Below are 23,464 nucleotides of genomic sequence, written 5' to 3'. Positions count from 1 at the left end.
GGTATGAGTTTGATTCCATGGAAGATGGGTCGGGTTTTGGTATGGGATGCCACCTGTTCAGACACACTGGCCCCTTCCAAGCTTCATGGAACTAACAAGAGAGCTGGTGCGGCTTGTGATGCGGCTGAAAAAGCTTAAGTCTGCAAATACAGGGGTCTAGGCTCTGAATATGATTTTGTCCCATTCGGTGTCGAGACCCTTGGTCCGTGGGGTCCTAGCGCATTAAAGCTTTTTAGGGAATTATCAAAAAGGTTAGTCGACATCACAGGAGAACGAAGAGCTGGCAGCTGCCTCGCACAAAGAATTAGTCTAGCTATTCAAAGGGGGAACGCTGCTAGTATCTTCGGAACTTTGCCTAAAGGGACTCCTTTTAATAATATTTTTTAATAATTAAATTTTATGGTTAGTTATTAGATATATTTTTATGTATTAGGTGATGTAGTTGGAATAAATTTCTCATAAGAATTAACTTTATTATTAAACTTAATTTAATATAGTCAGGTAAAAAGATTTACTTTGCGTTTTCTATGTATTAATATATAGTTATTTTTAATTGCTTGAAGCTTAAAGCTTGTGTTACAGCTGTATGTTGTCTGTTTAAATTTCTATTTATTTGTCATAATCTAGTATGTATGACGTATGTAAAATTAATTTATTTATTTTAAGCTTAATAAGCGAAATAGAAATGTTCAATTGTTAGTTAGTTTTTATAAACATTAATATTTTATTCTATTAATTATTTATTTATATATTTATAGCCTTATCAGAAATACAAACTCATTGTGCTTCATTTTTTTTTATTGAATACTAATCTCGTCCAGGTCTTAGGCTTTCCAGCCATTATTATGATTCCACCTTTTAAGTTACCTACCTCTGTTTCTTTTACGGCCACTTGTTAGTCATAATGTTACAGTTTTACTCCATTTACCTGCTCCTATCCATTTTAGTAGTTATGTTTTATATGTTACATTACAATGTAACATATAAAACATATAAACATTAATATAACTGTCCTTTAACTAACATGTAAACGTTGGAGTGCATCGTCGAAACAGTCACATACTAGCTGAAGCACACACCATACTCTAGTGAAGGGTCACTTGTACATTCGTGCAAATGATTCTTCACTTAGTACTTGTATATTTCTGTTTACACAGATTTATAGTAAGCAACATTTACAGATACTTGTATTGCATTTTGAAAAACTATCACAAAAAACACTGGTTTGTAAAATACTTATTCTTAAAATTTCTAAATTGGTTACTTTACTAAAAATCGTATACATATAAGATATATTATTGAAGATTTTTAGAATAGACCAAAAATTATTTCTCTGACATACAAAGATTTGTCACGCCCTTACTATATTAAAACAATTATTGTTTAATTATTCCTTAATCTCACCTGTTAATAGAAAAAAAACATATTTGAAGTTCACCTCCTGGATTATATCATTGAATTTATCTCTCTACAATTTTTTGAAACAATACAGTGCACAAAATAATCTAAACCTCATCCGCTATATAATCACGCGTCACTCCGGTGCGATGCCTACCAACTTCCATAGACAACTTATGAAAGCGGGAAGCACGTCAAATTCATACAAATGAAATATTATTTCGTAACATATTTATTTAAAAAACCTTTGTCTTTGGTTGTCATGATAAATTTAATTAAAAGCTTAAAATTTTAATTATACATTTATGTATCGCTCTTAACATATCAATACATATAATTACAGTAACATCATCTATCTACATAAAATCAAGTTAAAATAACTTCGAAATTTTTTTAATTACCAAAAATACCGACATTGATCAAAATGCCTTGAACAGTTTCTGTATTTCAAAGAGCTAAGAACTTAACAAGTTACGTGCATACAAAAGCAGTGAGACTATTAGAATAACCATCGTGCGCTAATGAGATGTTGGCGACAGACTGCTTTATGTCCCGACTGTGTTACCTGCTGTGCTTTTAATTATTTTCATCATAGTGTTATAAGTTGATTTCAGCTCTAATGAGTGTGCTACAAAGTGGGAAATACTATGATACTATATCCCCGTTAGCTGTAGTATAAATAAAATGTATTATTTCATATAATTACTATTTTTCCTTTTTCACCTTTATGTATTTATCTTTTTCGTTTAGTAATATAATCTTACGTAAATGAAAATAAATATATTTTTACGGAATAAATGTTTTGTCTACCTTAGATAAAAAATAATTTTTTTTTACCAATTACTGAGAGTATTAGTTTGTCGTACATATGCGCACTGAGCAGACTCAATACTTGCGCTATTTTACCATTATCTCAGAACGCAACAAGACTTTACCGTTTTGTGCCATTAAATAATAATACTATAAGTTTTAAATTAAAAGCAATATATTGATGCGTATTCAATACTATAACTTCAAGAAACTTATACAAAATGTGATGATACTTTCAAAGAAGCAACCCGAGCCAATATTCGCGTAGTGTTGCGGTCACAGCTAAGTTCAAAGTTGGTCATTTGGGAATAATTTTTCCTCATCCTGAGTAAACTTGCTTTGTTCATGAGAAAACAAAAAATATTATGTTATTTTTCCGACTCCTACAGGGCCTGTAAAAACAGAAACATTTGTTTGGAAAATTGAACAAAAGAAAGATTTTTTATAATGCATTTTATAATTTATACGATCTGACTCAGGTTAAACTGAAAGACAGCGGTCCAACATTGGACGGGACTATTGATTTAAGTTGGTATTAACTTTGGTTTTATAAACAAAAAACATAACTGAAACGAAACGTTAAATTTTCTTAACAATGTATTTCTCGTATAACGCTGACAGGTGAAAACCGCTGGGTTGCTCGTTTATAAAGTCCTCGTACCGTAGCATTTCGTAGCACTTCGTAGCACGCTATGGATTACGCGAAACTAATCATTATGTGATTGACACTGACTTAAGACTATATGGGTTTCTTATTACCTCCATATATGTGACGGCGAAGGTCTAGGTTATTTGCGATATCAAGGGCAAGAACCAGGCTGTTGTAAGCCCCGTTATTCAAGACTACTGAATTATGTGACAAACACTATCGATATATTTATGTTTGCAGAGTGAATTCACAGAAGCGATATTGATTATATTATGTGTTTAATAATATATGCTTTATTTTATTTTTCTTGACATTATTTCGTTGGTAATAATAAGTACCTTTGTTGGTATCGAACGGCCATGTATATAGGTATCTACACCTTTAAATCATTTATTATAGAATAAGTAAGTTTTAATATTTAAAGTTTTTGAAGTGAAACTTGTGTATCGGCGTTGGAAAAAAATAACCGTCACATTTTTACGTTACGAACCAACTTTTTCTTGTCCTTCCATGGTTGATTTGAAGAGATTCGAAGCCGTTAATAACAAAAATTTATAATAGTGATATCTAACAATGATAGTAAGCATTCTAATACAATTTATGAAATTCTGTAATAATCTTACTAGTTATAATGTAAAATGAAATAATTGTACAATTTGTATTAATTTCTACCATAAAAAAGCCTTTTGTTAAACTTTATTTAATTTAACATATTTGCTTATAGTAGTATTTTACCAAAACTGAGTTCACAAGGAATTTTCGTTTCTTCGAAAATAAGTTTGTGTGTACATTAGTAAACGCAAACTTATTTTTTTATCAAACACCCAAACAAATTAACTAAGAATACTAGGCGAACAGTTCAACGATTTTATAATTAAGTTGGTCACTTATCATTAAATAACCCTTGCACGTTTTCCATTTAATGTAACAATAAAAAAACATTAATTACCGTATACAGTGCGCTATTTCAAAGTTCTACAGTCACGCTAGCTAACCACCATTCATTAACCACGACGACTGACGATCAACGTTTTAATAAGCTCACTACGTTACTGTTTCAATCGGAAAGTAATTTTAAAGTACGAATGGTGTCTAGGGGGTGAATTTTTTATGAGACTCGCGGAAGTCCATAGTACGGGATATTTTCTTTCTGCATTGAAATAGGTTTTAAACTTGTGTATAATCTATTATCGTGTTCTGGTTAGTTTTTGTATGCTAGTCATGCTGTCTCGGTCTCAATCTTTGGCCACACTCTAATAAATTTTGATAGAAAATGGTTGCTAGTAGCAACCTATTATTATCATTATTATGTATAGGCTCAAGGAAAAAGTAGTCTTTTACACCATCAAGCGTAATTTTCTTAAAAACTTTGTTTTATTTATATTAATAAAACATAATTATTGTTGTTACCCATTGTTTTACAACACAGCAGTGTTGGCCTAGTGGCTTTAGCGTGCGACTCTCATAGCTGAGCTCGTGGGTTCGATCCCCGGCTGTGCTCCAATGGACTTTCTTTCTATTTGTGCATTTTGCTTGAACGGTGAAGGAAAACATAGTGAGGAAACCCACATGTCTTAGACCCAAAAAGTCGGTGACGTGTGTCAGGCAATGGGTGCTGATCACCGACTTGCCTATTAGATTTAAAAATGATCATGAAACAGATTCAGAAATCTGAGGCCAAGACCTAAAGTGGTTGTAGCGCTACTGATTTATTTATTTATTGTTTAAACAAGCGTCTAACGTAATTGACACAAGATTGTAAAGAAATATCGAGAAATTAAACAGTTTATCGATTCAATTAAAATTAGATTAAGAGAATCAAAAATATATATATATTACTGTTATAAATATTTTCAGTCATTCTGATACTGTTAAGTAGTGTTGGAGGATTCAGTGAGTGTGTCTCCAAACCCTGAGATAGTGTGTTTCAATCACTCATAGCAGACGCTCGTAGAAAACATCGGAAATAGGAAACCAGCATTGATTTGCAGTCATAGATGTGTGATCACCTACTAGTTGCAAAAATGAGAGCAAGGCCTAGCCTACAACGCCACTGGATTAACTATCTTAAAATATCACGTGTCACGTTAATTGTCCGCGATGCACTCCTAAACTAGCGAACCGATTTCAATCAAATTTGCACACCGTATGCAGTTTGATCTAACTTACAAGATAGGATAGATTAGCTTTAATTTATACCCGCGATATTATTTTCTTGCCAATATTTGTTTATTAGTTGATACAATTCTAATAGATTGCGCAGTGTGAAAAGTACCAACGGTTCACATAAGTTCTCCTACCATTTCCCTTGAATAATTTACTACTATGTAATATATATAACAAAAACCTTAGCTGCAGCAACGCTTGGTCGAGTCTGTTAGTCAAAATATAAATAGAAGATTTCATAAATAGATTTATCTATATTTGCTATATGTTAATCTTCCCAATGTCATGTACACAATGTTATCTTTTTTATACAGAATAGACTAGTTACAATTTACAACAAAAAGTAATTTAAAATTCACAAAGTGAACTAACACTGCCATCGTATGATCGATACCAACGTGACACTTGTTTCTACATTAAATTGTGAATAATATACAACCATTCTCTATTCCCTCTGCAAGTAATGAAATGCTTCAGTAAAATTAATTTATTCTTTTAAGAATTGCTAAATTGTAAGAAATAACTTGATGACATAGAAACAATATTTTTAAAATAGAATTTGATTCAGTTATTCGGCCTTGGAGAGTTGTTAAAATACCATCATGTGAGTGCACTCAAATTGGATCATTCATTAATGTTTTTTCTATGAGCTAAATAGTGTATGCATCAAATCAACAAATCTACGACGTGTTTTATGCAAAAATATTTTTTAAAACAAATATCATAAAAAACAGATGTTTTAACGACACTGGATGGAAAGTCAATCATGCTCTTAAATATAACCTTTTTCAATGTTTCGAGGCTTTTCATTTTAGCAAACAAATTCCTTGAAAAAGGTTTCAAAGGCTGATTAATCAATGTGACGTCATCACTGAAGCATATCGAAGCGAAAATAATTTATCAAAACAGTTCATCGCTTATAATAAATGAAACTTTCTTGATCTTCATTTATTTCCATTAATTATGGAGGCACTTAAGAAATGAATATTTAGTAATAGCTTCCATACTTTAATGCAGATCCTTAAATTACCTCTTTTCATACTTTATTATTCGCAGAGTATAAATTTAGCGCACAACTACAAAATGTTTAAAATGTTTTAAGATTTGAAATTTGCTGCAAAAATGTTCGGTTTTATTAAACATGATACCATTACCATAGCATATTTTTTTTTTAATTTAAAGGCACTGGCACCCACGATGCTAAGCACTAAAAGCGATTACACATTGGGCGTTCGGCGTTGTGTTTGACGCCCATTAGCATACCGCACTTTGCAGAAAAAATTGCCTTTTCTTAAAATGTATATATTCTTATCTTTATAATCGGGACTTTCGAAATATTTGGTCGCTTTTGGATTTCATCGATAAAGAAATCCGTATCAAAATTATTGTACTCCATTTTCGTCAACGTGCGTCCACTATTTATAAAAGAGCCCTTTTCTACATTAGCGTACAAAAAAAAGCCGCTTATGCGGCTGGCGCATACGCAATGCACGTTCTAACCAAAAACTGTAACGCACGTCTGACACGTTAACTACAATCAGTTCCTTATAACGTGCGTTACCAAAGCGCGCGGTTCAAAACGCCTAATGTGAACGCGCTCTAACTCGTAACAAAAATAATATCACCAATTCTGTGTACATATCTGCAAACCTAATTTTAAAAGTTCAAAGCGATGTCAAACGATCAGGCCAACTTAGCTTTTAGCTCTTACATTAACCAAAATACCATTTCAACTTAAAGTTTACTCAAATATGGAACCACCTAATATGTGCCCCTTTTAACGAAACATACTAGTGCCGTCTCTTTCATTAGCGATAAGTATGAAAAGGACGGAAATTGTCACGTCGACAAATAATTTAGGCCCGATGTCCAGTGCACTGCGATACAGCTTGTTTTTTGTTTTGCTATCCTATATGGAAAGCTGTTATGAGATTTTTTTACAAATTGTTATACATATGTTATCGGTGTAATATAAAGTATTTTTATTATACTTAGATTATATAAGCAAATAATTATTAAATAGTGTTAGTTTCAAATAAAATAATATTACCATTATATTTGTAACATTTTCTTTACAATCAATATAATGTTTATTTATTAATTAATCTCAAACATACGATACAAATTACCTGATAAGTCGTTCTTTGAGCGGCTTCATTTATCCTCACCAAAATCAACATAAAAATCAGGAAGTATTCCGAGCAATACTTATAATGTCATACATTCCTTGCTTATCATTACATGTACGACAGACCTAACTTTGTTGCTGAGTGGCACAAGTGACGCTGAGTTGAAATTTCCCTAACAAGATAGGGCAAGTTTGGCCCTTGTACGCCTACTCATGTTGCGATACAAATTAATTATGAACATATCGCTGAATTTTAAGCGCTCATCCGAACATTTCATCCTCACATTTATGTTTTAAACAGTCTCGCAAATTTTCACATAGTTACATGTGTCTGAAAAGAAAGTTTACATTTAACTATTTTTTTTTATTTATATATTTATTTTATTCCACTACATTTTTCTATCTTAACAGTTACTAATAATTCGATAGCATTCCAAAATAATTCCCACTCCAATTATCCTTACATAAAAACATTAAAAAATAAACTTATATTCCTAAATCTTATAACAAACAATATAGTAAATATAATAAAAAACAAATAAATAAATTTTATTGAGCGTTATGTCAAAATGTTACACGACTTCTTGTTGCCTGAATTTCAAAACCTGGCTATAACCAAAGAACATGGTTTCAACAGGACGGAACAACGTCACACACACCCAATACGTCTCTGCCACGGGTTCGTGAAGTTTCCTCACGCAAATCGATTTCCAGTAGAGGTGACATAAATTGTCCTCAATGCAGTTCTGATTTTTTATGGGGTTATATCATATCTAAAGTTTACGCCAATAAGCCGACTTCTCTGGCGCAATTGAAAGAAAATATCCGTCACGAAATGTCAGCCATCACTGAGTCCACCTGCCGAGCCGTCATAACTAATTTTATTGTTCGATTAAATGAGTGACACAAACGCGAGGGTATATCGCACACCCAGATCAATACTGCACTAAGTCAAAAAATCCCCGAATTGACTTATTTATATAGTTAAATAGGCATTTTTTTCCCGCACATACCACAAAGACAGCCATATCTTTATTTGCTAAAACAGCCAACAGATGTCGTGCTAAGTCTCTTTTGGTGAATGAATAACTGCCTAGTCGTACCACGAATAAGAATCTAATTCGAGTTGCAACTTGTTCCTTTATAGAAGCAGCATATAGTGACGTTACGTAACAGTGAATTATTTTGTAATGGTTAAGTATTGTTGAATGAAGTAGAAAATTACTCCGAATTATTTAGATTTAATGCAGTGTTGGTGAATTTCCTGCTTCTGCTGTTTTGATAGTATTTCTAAATAATACTGTATTGGTGACGAGGGTATGTTATATTTTTTTAATTATTCAAAAATAGTACAGTGTTGTTTGATAAAGCTGAAAATTAGTTAAATAATGCACTATTGATGGTAAACGTGAATAATGTTATAATTTCTGGAAATAGAGCAATATATTATTTTTTAATACTCAGAATTACTACTTATTATCTAAACTAAAAGAATACTTTTGAAAATTGGTTTTAGAATTTATTTTTAAGAAGATTTAACATATTTTTTGAGATAATGCAGTATTAGTGAATGAAATTGAATATTTTATGTTATTTGGCAGATGATGAAGGGTCGGGGTCTATTGTTGCTTGAAAAGGCATTGGAAGCAACGGCAACCGAGGCTGCGTCAACCACTTCACAAAGAAAAATAGAAATTTGTGTTGAAAATGAAGCAAAAATTTAGATGCATCACCATCATCAATCGTGGTATCACCAGTTACATGATTATTTATCACGGTATCACCCGTTGCAGCATCAGCTCTCGAGGTATCATCTATTGTAGCTTCAAATAAGTCTTTGACACCCGAAAAGAGTAATGAAAGAGATTTTATAGATGATTCGGATCGGAACGGATCCTACTTTTTCTATCCGAAAAATACAAAAATTCCGGCCACCTGTAATACCTAGACGGGTATCTTCGTCTTCCTGCTCAAGTACCTCTTCAGACTCAGGCTCATCGTCATCAAGCTCTAGCAGCTCAAAGTGCTCATCTGACAATGAATCCAATAGACCAGGCCCATCGGCAGAAGATACCCGAAACCGAAGCGGAGCGCGGTGCAAGTGAGATCGGGAGTTGTGTCCTTGCATACATTGAGTTGATACTTGCAAAAAAGGATCCTAATAATGATGTGATGTCATATTCTATAGCGACAATTGCTTTCGGCAACAAAAAAACAAATACTGACTATCTTTCTATGCTTACGCAGTTAACAACATGCTTAGAGTTAATTCCATAAGACATAATTTCTTCCGCGGGCATTCTCGAAACGAAGGGGACAACGTCCACAGTGTAATAGACAAATAGATTAAAAGATACTTAAAATCTGTTCCTATTTATTGCCCACAGCAATATGCTACTTTAATTCGTGAAAAAACAACAACCTGTGGCTGAAAACAAAAAGAGAGATATAATTAAAAAATATATTTTTCCTACTAATTATGTCAACTCAGTTACAAGACAGCATTGAATTTAGAGTAGCACAGCACTTACAGGAAACGTAATTTCCTTCATTGAATTAAAAATTTCATATCTAAGTATCCTGTGATTATTTTATTTTTTATAGAAAGTTTAAGGTAGTCAATAGATAATTATGAAAGTAAACTTGTGATGTTACATTAATTTTTGGTTTAAGATTGCTTTTTTTTAGACCCCAAACATGTAAGACTGTTTTTCTTCATAACATAATATAGCTGATCACACTGTCACAGTATATAATAAAAGTGCATGCTGATTTTCATAGATTCCATTATTTTGTTTACTGTTTTATGAATACATTCTTGAAATTGAAACAGATAATTCTTTGTTGAATATTTTCGACCAAATATATTATGATAGGATTACACTGCATTATTTCAGAATCAATCAGTAAGAACGGAGTAAATAGAAATAATTTTTATTTTATTGGTTCAATAGTTTTACAACAGTGAATTAACTCGAAAAGTAAGGATTAAACACTTTATGTGAGTTTTTGACAGTAATTAACTAATGTTTATTGATAAGCATTTGGTTATTTACACAATATTTAAAAAATCTTAGTAATAACTTTACATCTTATATGATAAAACAGTTTTTAGTCGATACTCAAAAAAGTTATATTTTGACTTAGTGCAGTATTGATCTGGGTGTGCGATATATTTGGACGGTATTATTTTTAAGATATAAATTCCCAAAATTTTGTACTAAATAAACACTTTTTTGATACGCGTGATACTTTTTCTTTAAACGATCAACTAAATATGAACTTCTTTTTGAGACACATAAATGATCTAGTACAATTTAATATTGTTGTCTTGTCACTTTGAATCAAACAATTTAATTTCGCTGACAATTTCTCTCGCTGTCTATGTTTTAAAATCATTGTAAATTCAAGCGGCCGGAGAGGATGTCTTTGATCTCTTGAATGATGGACGGGCTGGTATGGGATGCTACTCGTGTGGATACGTTATCCCAGTCTCACCTCCCTTGGACAAACTGGCGCAAGGCAGACGGAATATAATAAGTGGTTTGGATTTTGTTCCCAATAGAGGGCGTGGTGTTCAAATACATAGGCACTAATTAAAAATTTATGACCTCAGAGCTGGTACTTTCCTCGCTGAACGAAATTTTTTAAAATGTTTTGCACATAAATAATTTTTATTACAGACAAATTTCAATATATTAGTTTTAATTTACGTTTACTAGATATTTCCAATGTCTGTGTCACAGACACTATAATTCATCTTAAAGGTATATTCTATTTATTATTAGCATTGGTTTGAATCAAATAGTTGATAAATGCTCAAATATAAAAATTTAAATTAAAAGAAAATACTGCCGCATCTAAGCCACAAAGTAAATTATATAAGACTTTCGCAAGAATTTAATCAGCAATAAACGAAGTATTTTACAACCAGTCCAGTTTGTGTCCAATATAACGCGAACATGTCTATTTACCTAAACACTTTGTGACATTTCACATTGCAATTTCAAGCACTACACTTGTTCACTTCATATGAAATTGCAGCGACTCGAATTCACACATAACTTTTATGTAGGTCAATGTTCTAAATCCGAATATCTGTACCACCTAAGGAAACGGTACAGCAATAGACACAAAGACGAAACAATTACTCAGATTATTGCACGCCACAGTCACAAGCAAGTTTGATATTGTTCAACATTCTACATTAGTTCGACACTCGAATAGGCAATAAATTTGGAATGTCTTAGGGAACTATGCGCCGTATAAACTGTTTTGCCAATAAATGATGAATGAGCCGATACAATTATCTGCGATTGCTCTCGCATTGTTTTAGCTTTGTAAGCGGGATACAATGCTTGCTGTAAAGAATTTGTTTGGATAGTTCTAGTTGAATGTGATTGATAAAATATATGTATTAACATATATAATTTCATACCTTCGTTACTTTTTTTATAAAAATAAAATAAAAAAAATAAAATACGTTTATTTTGGAACATAAGATCTTCTAGGTATCACTTATTCCACGTCAATCAATTCAAACTTGTAGGCATCCCTACTCATCGGCAAAGACAGAGGAGGGTGTAGGCCGAGAGAAAAAGCCGGCGTAAAAAACTCTCGGTACTCTTTTAAAAAAGCAAATCATCAAACAATATTTAAAACAAATATATCAAATTAATTAGAGGCAGCCTGCCCAGCACTAGTCCCAGGCCCTTTTATCAACTAGATAATCAATAACTTTATAGTAAGCCTTTTTACACAGCTTTTCTTTAATACATTTCTTAAATTTATTAAAAGGCAGAGATAAAAGAGCCTCTGGGATTTTATTAAAGAAGAGTATCCCTTTCCCCAAAAAAGAATTACTAACTTTACACAGTCTAGTACGGGGAAATTGCAGCCTGCGTTTGTTCCGAGTATTGACATTGTGCGTATGTTCTAATCTAGTATATTTATCACTATTTTTGTATACAAACATAATATTTTCATAAATATATTGCGAGGGAAAGGTAAGTATATTAATTTCCTTGAATTTATCTCTGAGAGATTCCCTACATTTTAAATTATAGATTGCACGAATAGCCCTCTTCTGCAGAATGAAAACAGATTCGACATCAGCAGCGTGACCCCATAACAATAAGCCATAAGTCATTAGGCTGTGAAAGTAACTAAAATAAACAAGTTTAGCTGTATCGACATCAGTCAGTGAGCGAAGCGTCATATAAGAATTTCTCTTCATAAGAATTTCTCTTCTCATTTAGATTATTATATTCTTCGATACTTTACAAAACATTTTGAAACAAAAAAATATTTTAAATTAATACAGTAAAAATGCAAATGGTGGGATCATGTAGTGTTCAAACTTGAGGTCATGAGTTTGAAACCCTTGGACAAAACTTACTCGTTTACATTTTCCTTTATTCATAAATCACATGGCGGTTTGATATCAGTACGTTAAATCCTTTTTGGAAAAATTAGTTAGCGCTAAATCTCTGGCTTATTCTAGAACGTCAGATAAAATCTGGTCTGAAGAGACGTCATTAAATTTTTGTCTGTATGATGTTGGACGTATTTGACAGTGCTCAAGACGACATTGTTACTTATCTAAAATCAATAATGTGTCATCTGTCATCCCACATTGAGCCAGTGTAATAATCTTACACTCACTTCTTGGAAGCCTTCCTCCAACGCTGGGGTTAAAATTATGGCTTTGAGGCTGATAAATAAATATGTGTAATGTGTTTTCATACAATAGTAACGATAATTTGGAATAGGTGAAAAATAGTGCGTCCGCATCGAAGTAGTGAAACTTCGTAATGTGGAAATGAAAATGGGAAGGGATAGAAATGGATTTTTTGTGTAATCATATTGTTTATTTAAGAAAAACTTTATTAACATTACTTTCAATTAACAATTATTACTGCCGTGCACTTATTCTGTTCTCTTCTGTTCTCTTTTTATTCCACTAGGAGCGTTGAATGTTTAATGCAACCTTGTTGAAAGTCACTTAACTTCAAAACTCCATTTTTTTTAGGTTTTTAGCCGCTTCCATGATCTGTATAGCAATTTAAATTGAAAATATGTATGAAGTAACTGATACGCCTGAAGTAAACAAATTCGGGACGTGTCAGGTGATGTTAGCAAAATCCCGCGCAAAATGTCGGCGTTTCGAGGGTTCAAATTTATTCAATATTTCAAATTTTATGTAAAAAAATAGTTTGAATACTTCAGAGACTATTTATATTTCTATGTATGTAAATAAACTGTCAATTGAGGATATAAAAAAGTATTTACTCTAACACTACAATAATGTAGTGTCTATGGGCGGCGGACTTCTGCCCGTTTGCCCCCTGTTCAATAAAAAAACTCATTTAAAAGAAAATATAATCTCTTTGTTTCTAAGCCAAAACGTATAGGATTACACACAGGAACACATTATTAATTCATTTATAAAAGTGCATCCATAAATTATGAAGCAATTATCGAATCACGACCAATGGATTGTTCCTACTATGCCTTTAATTGGCACTAATCCGGTAAAGGCAAAATTCGTAAGGTGACTGAATACTAAACATCGATGTCAGACACAGAAGGCTATAAATTATACATTATATTCTTGTCTATAAAAAACAGATACACTGTGAAGTGTAGCCCCATATAGGCTTAGCGACATTAGATATATTAATTGTAAAGAAATGATTATACACAAATCTTAAGTATGTGGTAAGCTATAGTGGTGTACAACCCGCAGTGATTTCTAATAAAATATGTATGTAACAAAGCCTCCAGTGAACCTGTTCTTGATTATTCAAGTAACGGAATCGTTCCAAATTTACATTTCCAGATTGAGTTGTATTACAAACCGTATACCTAAGCTTTTGATCAAGAGCTTTTGATTTTGGGTATTCGTTATCTTCATTCTAGTTGTGGTTATGATACTTGAAATATTATGATATTATATTCATTAATATTAAATATTTATATTTATAGTCATTAATATATCAGCCTTATTCTACTGTTTAATCCATCATTTATATTTTTCCGTTTAATTCATCCCTGAGGTCGTAGGTTCGATATCTGGCTGTGCACTTACTTGCACATTCTTTCTATGTACGCAACATTCGCTCGAACGGTGAAGAAAAAGGGAAAACCGACTTGACTCAAAAAGTCAGACACTTGGAGCTGATCACATACTTGCCTATTAGATTGACAAATGATCATGAAATATGTATATATTTGTATTATGTATAGATTTCTGTATAGAAATCTGAGGCACATACCTGAAAAGGATTTGGTACCATAATAACAATAACATTTTTGTATGTTAGCTAGTTAAATCGCGACGATATTTAAAAGGTTTTTTTTTAAATAAGAAACTTTATTAGTCAGTAGTCGATATTAGACTCCTATTTAAACGGTGGTCGATGTTAGACCCTATTTTAACGGTGGTCGATGTTAGACTGATCTAAATATTATGATTACATTCTTACAGCTAAAAACCCCTACATGATAAAAAAAAGCTAAACATTCGTTGAAGTATTTGTATTAACACTTATGGTGCGTTCTGGGTATATGTGTGCCAATGTAACTACATACTTCCATTTATAAATCTTTAATGATATTTTGTTATGTACAAAACATTTCATCTAAATAATAGCTTTGAAGAGTTGATAAATAATAGCCGTATAATTTACATACTAAATAATAAGTATACCTATAATTGTAATGTGTAATGCTAGATTTTTCCTTCTTTAAATTAATTATGATAGTTTGGTAATATGGTTATTTTCAGCTCTTAAACTATCAACCCTCACCTGACGCAAGGGGCCAAGGCTACCGAGTCGTTGCGATAAGATCGCCTATTAACTTTTTCGGGCTTTAATTAAATCTCCTTTAATTGGATCGATTTAATATAATCCTTCTTGTTATGTTCAATATTTAATAGTAATGACGACCAAAGTTATGAAAAGTGGTTACTAATCTCACCTCCCTGACAACACGCCTATCGGCTCATTATCAGCTTTGTGCTGGTGACTTCAAATTTGACTTCGACATATGATAAACTTACTTTTGACACGTGAATATTGGAGCAAAGAGTTTGGACTTAAAATTGCTTTAAAGAGAAATGTCATCTTCATCGGAAGCCCATACTTTATGTCAAGTGTCAACTGGGCTCAGCCAAACATTAACCTCCATGGCATGGCCACTCAGTAATACTGTCAAAAATCTTAGTCCAGAAGGTGTCAGGACTCTTTTGCTTTATATTCTTGTTATGAAATGAATTAGGTGCTGATTGATGGCCTGCAAAATTTCTGGATTGGTCTGAGGAGTGCAATTGAAATTGAGAGTGTCCATGGTCGGCGGTAACCCGTTTGCCCCCTGTTCTGTTAGAAAAAAAAGGAAATATTTTTTTTACAGACACATATACATACAGAAAATGCCAATTACTTAATGTCGAGAAAAAAATAACATTAAATAAAATAATATTAAATTAAGAGGCATTTTGGGAATTTCTTCTAACAGCTGATCCTTTTGAGATGTTTTGAATCCCCACCATTAAGTTATGGTATACGCTCCCAGATCCCATATGATTAGCTTCCTAGCTAAAGTCTTACGTATAAAGCCTTTTAAACATATACCTTCGACCTATAATTGTAAATACTTTAGTTTTACTTTTTTACGCACTGCACTTTAGCCTTAGTATTTTTATTTTCTAACTTTAGTTGCCTGGAAGAGATCACTTGTTAGAGAGTTTGAGATTTTGTAATGCTCTCGAAGTTTGCGTCATCAACGCCTATGGATATATACAGAAATACATCGAACTTGCATAGATCGGGATCTGTATCTTTGTCGCTATTGAAAAGTTTAGAGTACCACAACTGGACTATTAATGTGATTGCAAAAAATTAAGGTAAACTTAAAAATATTAAAATTAAAAATTATGGATTTTCTATTAGACTTTATAAAGTTATATAAGCCGGAATATTTATTTTATTTTATTTGCAGTTGAAAGCATTGCAAAGCTCAATACAAAATAAATAGTCGATACCATTTTTTGATTCTTAAAAAGTTCAATTAATACTATAATAAATTATATAATCATATAATAATTCACTATACAATCACAACACAATTTTAATTAATTAATTTCCATGAATCATCAATCCGTCCATACATAATAAATTTCTAATATAATCTGCTACGATACTTAATAATTAGCAAACTGATTAGGAAGCAAGTAAGTCGTTTGACAGCTGTGAACTATTATTATTACTTAATGTCTTAAGAAACTGATAACTCGAAATGAACGACTTCAAATAAGTTTTCTTACAAAATTGATAATTCAGAAAGGAGGCTTATTTTCAAAACCCAAATATATATTTACAATATTCACAACATACATAGTATTATTCTACTATAATAATATATTTAAAATTAAAGAAAGTGGCGTATGATATCACTAAATATTATATATAATAGAGGTATAATAGGACTAAAAACGAGCACAAATGTTGTGTTATATAATATTATATACAAGCAATCATACAAACAAGTGCCATATAAGCGTAAACTCAACTTTAAATAGGTTACAGAAACCCCTCCATTATTCAAAAGCAACATTTGACAAACACTAAGAGAATTCCAACGTATAAACTGCTAGTGATGTCACCGATGCTCGCAAATCTATCGATAAACGAAATAAACAGGCGGTCCAGAACATTATTTATTATTATTACCTACTTGTTTAATTAAATATGTATGTATATCATATATTTTATTTTTCTAACTAAACTCCTTATAAAATCTTCACTTATTTGAATTTATTCAGGATTCATAGTAAACGCACCAGAGGCTCAATGGCAATATTATTTTATCTTTACGAAGAATTCTATGTATAACTTACTCAAGTTGGCTCTGCGAACCAAAAAGTAAAGACACTCAAGGGCCTGGGCCTCCAAAATGAGAACCTTCCCGCTACCAATTGCTGGCTGCAGGCTCTCCTTCACTCTGTTGATCTGTCCTCGGTACCTAGGCTTAACTAAACGGCCGGTGTCCGACAACTACTCCGGATAAAGTATGCCTTCTTTACAAGCTAATATGGACCTATGTGGTCAAGGTGCCCCAGCCAACGTAGTCAATGGGCCTAAGCGAATAGTCTATAATTATGGTCATCTTTTACGTTTTAACCTGAATACCGAGATTTAGCAGTTCCTTTATATTACGCCTATTATTGTTTCGTCTCATGTGGGGATACTCGGTTCGGTTTTCTCTCCTTAGTAGGGATACAATGTTTGTAGTGACATTTTAGTAAAGTACGCACACATCTATCGACAAAAAGCTGGCATTCCGTAACCAATACATCACTGTAAGCAGCGCCAATTATAAAGGCGCGCTCGTTTCGGATGCTAATTCGTCAGTCCCTTGAATAAATTGAGCAGTCAAATTTATCCCTATTGAAATCTTAAGTTGATAGTCGAAGATCCGAAATAATCTTATCACAGAATGCATCTGGCCGTGAACTTTAATCATATCAAGTTACAGCTTTTAATAACTTATGACTGAGACGACCTTGGTAATACAATCTGGCCTAATTTAAGACTAGTAGGAATTTTAATAAAGTGTCTCATAACTTTAAAACTCGACGAAGACAATATGACATAATGCATGAAATCATGTCATTTTGGTCGGATAATTTGCCCACGTTCTCGCTTTTTGCTAGCGCTATCGCTTTTTGTATAGCATATCTTTAACATCCCCATATATAAAAGAAGAAATCCAATGGTGTAAGGTCCAGGAATCTGGCCGGCCATCTAATTAGTCCATTTGTAACAATCTAAGTAGGAAAACCTTCATTTAGAAAATCTTTGAAAAATAACATAAACTCATGTCTTATAACTTTGGGACGACCTGTATGCAGATAGTGCAATTCACTAAGACGCGCCCCACCAAGAACGCCAACTTAAATATTTAATTAGCGCCCATGACAAGCCCACGGCCCAAGATTGTCCACTCCAAAAGGAACAAATCGAAGTTGGAGGGAAGACCCTTATATTAAAGTCGTTTATTATTTTTCGCCTGCTCATAGAAAATAGTTTATGAAATACTAGCGACCCGCCCCGGCTTCGCACGCGTGCAATGCTGATACTAAATACACTACAAAAAATCTGTGAACGTTGTATATAAAAATGTGGGTTATCCATAAGAGATAGACATATACCATCACAGACTTTTCTGTAAACCTTTTCAATGTGTACAATGCTTAGTACATTATTTTGATAAAACTCGTAGGGTTCAGCCTGCGTTTGCAATGTAAGCGGAAAAAATGTAATTATTTACGACATCACATTAGAAACCTCAAAAATAACAGTACTTCTCCACTATTTAATGGATGTTATTATACATATAAACCTTCCTCTTCCTCTATCTATTAAAAAACCGCATGAAAATCCGTTGCGTAGTTTCAAAGATTTAAGCATACAAAGGGACATAGGGACAGAGAAAGCGACTTTGTTTTATAATATGTAGTGATAAATATAAAGGCGTGTATAGTTTATTGTCTGTTAGGACAAAATATCCATATGGGATCGCTGATTACTCCATGAAAATTTCGAACTTTTTGAAAACTGTCAACATCATAGTACTGAAGTTAGTTTGCATGTTACCGCCAGAGGCGCTGCGTGGAAAGTTTCTTACAAATATTTTACATAGATTTTAGCGGGAGCTTCACCTATATCATGATTAAATTTTGATTATACCTGAGGTATTTCATTCTCATAAAATATGTTAGTTAAATTATTGAACCTTATATACATAGTTTTTATAAGATATAGTCGTCTTTCTAGTAATGTAATATACTATCCATTTTACCAGTACCATAGTAATTGAAAAGTTGCTTAAAAAATTTGCACAGCGTACAGTCAGTGTATCGTCAGTCCTCCGTCTGCTGAGACCCTCAAGAAAAAAGACACTCACGTCGCTATATATTTATATAAGTAGTCTATATATTGGTCGTGTTTTGTGATAAAGTGGTTCGAGTTAGGAAAACTAAGCCGTTATTGGTTAGGGGTGAGGTATGAATAGCAGGATCTTCTTGTAGAATGGTGATGTCTAAAGAAACATTTAATTAATAAACGTAAGTATTACAACTATTGGTATGACCCTAGTTTCGGTATATTAATGATTTAGTTTTATTTTATTACTATAGTATAATATAAAAAGAAAATAATTTTATAATCAATTATCTTTGTAACGAATAAACGCTAACTACTGGATCGATATAAAAGCAACTATTTTTTCATAAATATCCAACCATGCAAAACTGCTCGTTATGTTTAACACGAAAGTGAAATAAATATATCTAATTTCAAAATCATCGTTTCATAAGTGCACAAATCTCTTTCAAAATTAAGCACCTAATCTCGACATAAATTAAAACATCAGTATAAAGAACGAAGTTAATCCAGTTAAACTTGACACAAAATCCCTGTATTCGTAGATAAAAGGTACGTTGTAATGTAGGGAATGTGTGAATGAGATTACGTGAGTGTAAGCCGTGCGTCGCATGCAAACTGCTGATGTCATAATACATTATTTCGACTTCACCAAGTTAAACTTCTCCTTATGATACTCTTGTATCGTTTAAGCTGAACGCTTCGTTGTCCGTGAGAATTTGAATTAGGAATGTTTCACGAAAACTGCGTATTGTGTACCTTGCGTATGATATACTTTATTGTATGATGATATTATGCTTTTTGATTAGAATGCTGGTATTTTAATGCTTATTAGCTAGTACAGCTATTGCAGAAATTTTAGAATTATTTTTTTCAGTGTAACTTTAGGCGGATGAGAGTATTTTTTTAAGGAACGTCACGAAGGTGTGCAACGTTTTTGTTTAAGAAAAGGGAGAGAGCGATTGAGACCGATAGAGAGAGGGTGAAAAAGGGACATCGATTAAAATTACATGCTATTGGTTGTTGTGTTCGTTAAACATATGAGAACTTTAGATGCGTGATTATATGTGTGAATATAAATATATACAAATACATGGAGTGATTTTATACTGGTACATTATACTCTTGGTGCTTTCACATTAGTTTACATTGAAGTTTCACTTTTGACATGTGTACTCTGGACGCACGCATTTTTTTTAGTTGGCGGTGTATTTCCAATTTTGTACCCCAATATAATTTTTTTTGTACTCTTTTAGCGTCTAAACATATCGAGATTTATTAAATATTTTTATCACTTTTGAATTGTCCAATATTACAGTATATATACAATAATAATACTTTCAAAACACTTTAAGACGCCAAAACATAGAATGTACCACGCACAATCCTATTAAAAATAATTCACTCCACAAATGTGTGCTTTTATTAAAAGTATCCTACAAAGACAAGCTTATCTTAAACACGCTCATATCTTGTGGAATAAACAAAGCATTGTTGGTATAAGCGTTTCATTCACTTACTGTAAGTCACGCGACGCAACGCATCGTTGCGGGAAAACGTTTTATATGTAATCTACCATTTTTTATTTATTTAGTAAATGAACCTGATAGTAACTCGGACAACGTTTTTGAAGTGATATTTCTATAATCGTATAAAGGTAAAATTTTTACGGAACGTACGAAGATGTGCAGCATTTTTTTTTCTTTTATAGAACAGGGGGCAATCGGGCAGGAGGCTCACCTGATGTTAAGTGATACCGCCGCCCTTGGACACCCAATGTCAAACAAAAAGGAGAGAGCGATTGAGCCCGATTGAGAGAGAGAGTGATTACGGGAGGTCGAGAAAAATATACGCTATAGGCTGATATATTTGTTTAGTAGTTATATATTAGAACTTTTAGATGGAAATTCTGTCGCATAACATCTTGAGCATTAAACGTAGATTTTTATATATATTATCACTAGCGGACCTGACAGACGTTGTCCTGTCTACACGTCTTTAATTTGAAAATTTCAAACTTTTTTTAATAAGCTAAAACATTCTGGACCATTTTGATGAAAATTATAATTCAAATGTTATGACAATATCTAACGATCCAGCCCATGGTCTACAATAACACAATGATAACAAAACTTTTTTTTAATTTGATCGCAGCGCTAACTGTCGGGACAGACTAAAATTCGAATATTATTTAAAATTTTACACTGCGATGGTAGCGCCGTCTGTCGGATCCAATGTAAAACATTCCAAAATCAACAACAACTAATAAATTGAAAATTAATTAAAAAAACATTGTCCAGCGGACAAAATTGTGAATCTAAACCATTCCCAGATCCCCTTGAACACACACAAAAAATTTCGTCAAAATCGGTCCAGTCGTTTAGGAGGAGTTCAGTCACATACACACGCACACAAGAAATATATATATTAAGATTAGCACGTATGCAGTGTGTAAACCGTATGAATATAGATATATAGGAGTGATCATATACTGGTACAGGATCATCTACAAAACGTCATCTCACAAAGAAGTTACACTACTTACACGTGTACTTTGTACGCACGAACCTTTTTATTAAATCTAGTAAATATCGGAGTTACTCTTGTTCATACACGCAAATATAATTAATTTACCTTATGTACTAATACCTCTTCACATAACATTATCTATACAGGATTAAAAATTGCAGTGACGACCCAAAAGGTAAGTGTCGGGTCCGGTCTCGCGTGTATTAAAGCCTAGTGAACGACGTTATTGTGAATATTTCATTCGATTCGTAGATTGACATCATTCTGAGGTCACTTGATGATATAAATGGGGTCAACTTAACAGACTAGAGGACTCTTGTTGTATATTGAATTAATTAGACCTCAATTAATGTTCTAGATTTCTTTGAATATTCATGAAATACGGGAAAAAAGATTGTTTGAATTATATTCTATTTAAGATTTGAAAGGAAATTAAGAACTGAAATAAGGATGTTTATTTTTAATCTCAAAACGACTGTGAATAAATTAATCATGATAAATCTTATATTTTTAACGATAGTGATTCAAAAATTGTGATCTATCGTCGTGAATTGTGTCGAAATCTATTGTAAAATCGTTACGTTGATAATTTAACCGGAGTTTATACTGTGAATGTTTCGTTTTAATTTTTCACATACATCTATTTGTAGGTAAAAGACATCTTAATTTTGTTACAATATTTTTCATTATTGTACGGGCGAGGAGTTATTGCTAATAGAGATAAAAGTCTATTGGTTGCGTACGATGAAGCCACTCACGACTTCTTTTAAGTACTTAAAACGTCAAGTGGTGTTAAATACTAATTAATTTGCTGTTTACATTTGTTTTAACATAACACAGAACTTTTTATGGTTTACAGCCTAGAAGAATGTTCTGTATTATTAATTATAAATTAAGGAAGGTTCGGTTTAGGTATAAAACCTGGCACAACTTTTTCATTAATTATTTAAAAAGCAAGCACGTGATAAAGGTTCTATATCTGCCGGCCAATCAGTCAGTCATTTAAATGAAATTTGATGAGCAGTATTGCCCACCATGATGGTTACACTCGAGGCATTTACTATGTATGCATTTACATCTGTTAAATAATCGAAATAGTTCTTAACACTTACGTGAAAAGTTTATTATTCAATCGTGTATGGTCAGATATTTCATAATATCGTTCTATCACTCCTCCTTCACTGTACAAAGTACCGAAAAGGCCGTCCGTGGCCTAATAACTTATGTAAACTGCTTTTCGTTGTTTTATTATATGTATGATTTTTTATAATATACTGTCGAAGTGTAAATAATAACTCTTTAATATACGTCATCATACTTCCAAGAAAGTTACATAAGTGTTAAAGCCTTACTGCATGGGGAACTAATACATGTTGAACTGGCTTTAATAAGGCACTCCAAGTTAAAAGCGTTTGGAACTTTAATCTAGGACGAGCTCAATACAAGAGCATACTTTCCAAACAAAGTTCATTACATCACATCACTAAAGCTTTTCAAGCACTTATTAATTAAGAAGTTTGACTCATAGCCATAACTGACTGGTCAAAGAGGTATATAATAGTTTTGTAATTACCTGCTTAATTAAGATATTTCATATGAGATGTCGAATAAAGGACATAAATTCGCAGTTAATTATTTCACAAACTAATGTAATTTTACATAGTTTACATATTAATATTTATGCATATAAAATGGTAACAAACACGGTGTTATTAGTTTACTTAAATCTGTAATATTTATCTATGATTTCCCTAAATTGAAAAATCATTTTTCGCATACAATTATCAAGTTTATGAATGTCATCTCGACGAACGGACGGTTCCACAACTGCGCGTG

General features: G+C 32.5%; 1 protein-coding gene and 1 long non-coding RNA gene across 2 annotated transcripts in view; both read left to right on the top strand.

Annotated features, from left to right (window-relative positions):
• Positions 1-23,464, top strand: part of LOC110999252 (hemicentin-1-like) — a 154,891-nt gene that overhangs the window by 58,557 nt on the left and 72,870 nt on the right. The gene's annotated exons all lie outside the window — the stretch shown is intronic.
• LOC123689904 lies at positions 8,081-9,480 on the top strand. The gene is made up of 2 exons (XR_006750775.1): positions 8,081-8,468; positions 8,753-9,480. It is a non-coding gene; the product is annotated as an uncharacterized LOC123689904 (long non-coding RNA).

This window comes from Pieris rapae, chromosome 17 (assembly GCF_905147795.1).
Source record: "Pieris rapae chromosome 17, ilPieRapa1.1, whole genome shotgun sequence".
NCBI classification, from domain to species: domain Eukaryota; kingdom Metazoa; phylum Arthropoda; class Insecta; order Lepidoptera; family Pieridae; genus Pieris; species Pieris rapae.
The sequence above is the reverse complement of the archived record's forward strand: the minus strand, read 5'-3'. Positions and strand labels throughout refer to the sequence as shown.